The 2,735-nt window shown below is 39.2% G+C and overlaps 1 non-coding gene across 1 annotated transcript; it reads left to right on the top strand.

Annotated features, from left to right (window-relative positions):
* Positions 1 to 1,749: 1,749 nt before the first annotated feature.
* Positions 1,750 to 1,853, top strand: LOC112793360 (small nucleolar RNA R71). Its single transcript, XR_003198056.1, has one exon. It is a non-coding gene; the product is annotated as a small nucleolar RNA R71 (small nucleolar RNA).
* The last annotated feature ends 882 nt before the right edge of the window (positions 1,854 to 2,735 follow it).

The raw sequence follows: 2,735 nt of genomic DNA, 5'->3' as shown, positions 1-2,735 counted from the left end.
CTCCCAACAAGCGCTTCTTTAATGTCAATAGCTTGACAGTAGGCTCTCATGGAGCCACACAGGTAATCAGGTCAATGTTGTATAGTCCCAACACCAAACTTAGAATTTGGTTGTGGGGATTCAACACCAAATTTAGAGTTTGGTTGTGGCCTCCCAACACCAAACTTAGAGTTTGACTGTGGGGGCTCTGTTTGACTTTGTACTGAGAGAAGCTTTTCATGCTTCCTCTCTATGGTTGCAGAGGAAGAGCCTTGTGCCTTAAACACAAGGTAGTCCCCATTCAATTGAAGGACTAATTCTCCTCTGTTAACATCAATCACAGCTTCTGCTGTGGCTAGGAAAGGTCTTCCAAGGATGATGCATTCATCTTCTTTCTTCCTAGTGTCTAAGATTATGAAATCAACAAGGATGTAAAGGCCTTCAACCTTTACTAACACGTCCTCTACTAATCCATAAGCTTGTCTTACTAACTTGTCTGCCAATTGTAATGAGAATAAGGCAGGCTGTACTTCAATGATCCCCAGTTTCTCCATTACAGAGAGTGGCATAAGGTTTATGCCTGACCCTAGATCACACAGACCCTTGTTAAAGGTCATGGTGCCTATGGTATAGGGTATTAAGAATTTACCAGGATCTTGTCTCTTTTGAGGTAAAGTTTTCTGAACCCATGTATCTAGTTCACTAATGAGCAAGGGAGGTTCACCTTCCCAAGTCTCATTACCAAACAACTTGGCATTCAGCTTCATGATGGCTCCTAGATATTGAGCAACTTGCTCTCCAGTTACATCTTCATCCTCTTCTGAGGAAGAATAGTCTTCAGAGCTCATGAATGGCAGAAGAAGATTTAGTGGAATCTCTATGGTCTCTACATGAGCCTCAGATTCCTTTAGGTCCTCAATAGGGAACTCCTTCTTATTTGAGAGACGTCCCAGGAGGTCTTCCTCACTAGGATTTCCATCTTTCTCCTCCCTTGTGCATTCGGCCATATTGATTACATCAATGGCCTTGCACTCTCCTTTTGGATTTTCTTCTGTATTGCTTGGGAGAATACTAGGAGGAGTTTCAGTGACTTTCTTACTCAGCTGGCCCGCTTGTGCCTCCAAATTTTTGATGGAGGACCTTGTTTCACTCAAGAAACTTAAAGTAGCCTTAGACAGATCAGAGATTAAATTTGCTAAATTAGAGGGGCTCTGCTCAGAATTTTCTGTCTGTTGCTGAGAAGATGATAGAAAAGGCTTGTTATTACTTAGCTTGTTTCTTCCACCATTATTAAAGACTTGTTGAGACTTTTGTTGATCCTTCCATGAGAAATTTGGATGATTTCTCCATGATGAATTATAGGTGTTTCCATAAGGTTTACCCATGTAATTTACCTCTGCTATTGCAGGATTCTCAGGATCATAAGCTTCTTCAGAAGCTGCCTCTTTAGTACTGTTGGATGCATTTCGCCATCCATTCAAACTTTGAGAGATCATGTTGACTTGCTGAGTCAACACTTTGTTCTGAGCCAATATGGCATTCAAAGCATCAACTTCAAGAACTCCCTTCCTCTGAGGCGTCCCATTATTCACAGATTTCCTCTCAAAAGTGTACATGAATTGGTTATTTGCAACCATGTCAATAAGTTCTTGAGCTTCTGCAGGCGTTTTCTTTAAGTGGATGGATCCACCTGCAGAATGGTCCAATGACATTTTGGAAAACTCAGATAGACCATAATAGAATATATCTAATATGGTCCATTCTGAAAATATGTCAGAAGGACACTTTTTGGTCATCTGCTTGTATCTTTCCCAAGCTTCATAGAGGGATTCACCATCTTTTTGCTTGAAGGTCTGAACATCCACTCTAAGCTTGCTCAACTTTTGAGAACGAAAGAATTTATCCAAGAAGGCCGTGACCAGCTTATCCCAAGAGTCCAGGCTATCTTTAGGTCGTGAGTCCAACCATGTTCTAGCTTTGTCACTTACAACAAAAGGGAAAAGCATGAGCTTGTAGACTTCAGGATCTACTCCATTTGTCTTAACAGTCTCACAAATCTGCAAGAACTCAGTTAAAAACTGATAAGGATCTTCAGATGGAAGTCCATGAAACTTACAGTTATGTTGCATCAAAGCAACTAATTGAGGTTTCAACTCAAAATTGTTTGCTCCAATGGTAGGAATTGAGATGCTTCTTCCATCAAACTTGGACGTTGGTTTAGTGAAATCACCAAGCATCCTCCTTGCATTATTGTTGTTGGGTTCAGCTGCCATCTCCTTCTCTTGTTCGAAAATTTCAGAAAGGTTGCCTCTGGATTGTTGTAATTTAGCTTCTTTTAGTTTCCTTTTCAGAGTCCTTTCAGGTTCTGGATCAGCTTTAACAAAAATGCCTTTTTCCTTATTCCTGCTCATATGAAAGAGGAGAGAAAAAGAAAAAGGAAGAGGAATCCTCTATATCTGGACAAAGAGGATCCTTATTTTTAGTAGAAGAAGAAAGGAATAAGAGTGGAGAATCCAATCACAAGGGTGAGGATAGAGGCAGTGATTGGAGATGAAGAGAGGTGAAAAGAAGTGTTAGTAAATAAATAAATAAATAGAAGAAGAGAAGAGAGGGAGAATTCGAAAATAATTTTGAAAAAGTAGTTAATGATTTTCGAAAATTAAAGATAAGATATAATTAACATTAAAATTTAAAACAATTAAAAAGAATTTTTGAAAAAGAGATGAGATATTTTCGAAAATTAAAGAGGAAAAAGT

This window comes from Arachis hypogaea, chromosome 3, assembly GCF_003086295.3.
Source record: "Arachis hypogaea cultivar Tifrunner chromosome 3, arahy.Tifrunner.gnm2.J5K5, whole genome shotgun sequence".
Taxonomy (NCBI): domain Eukaryota; kingdom Viridiplantae; phylum Streptophyta; class Magnoliopsida; order Fabales; family Fabaceae; genus Arachis; species Arachis hypogaea.
The sequence above is the reverse complement of the archived record's forward strand: the minus strand, read 5'-3'. Positions and strand labels throughout refer to the sequence as shown.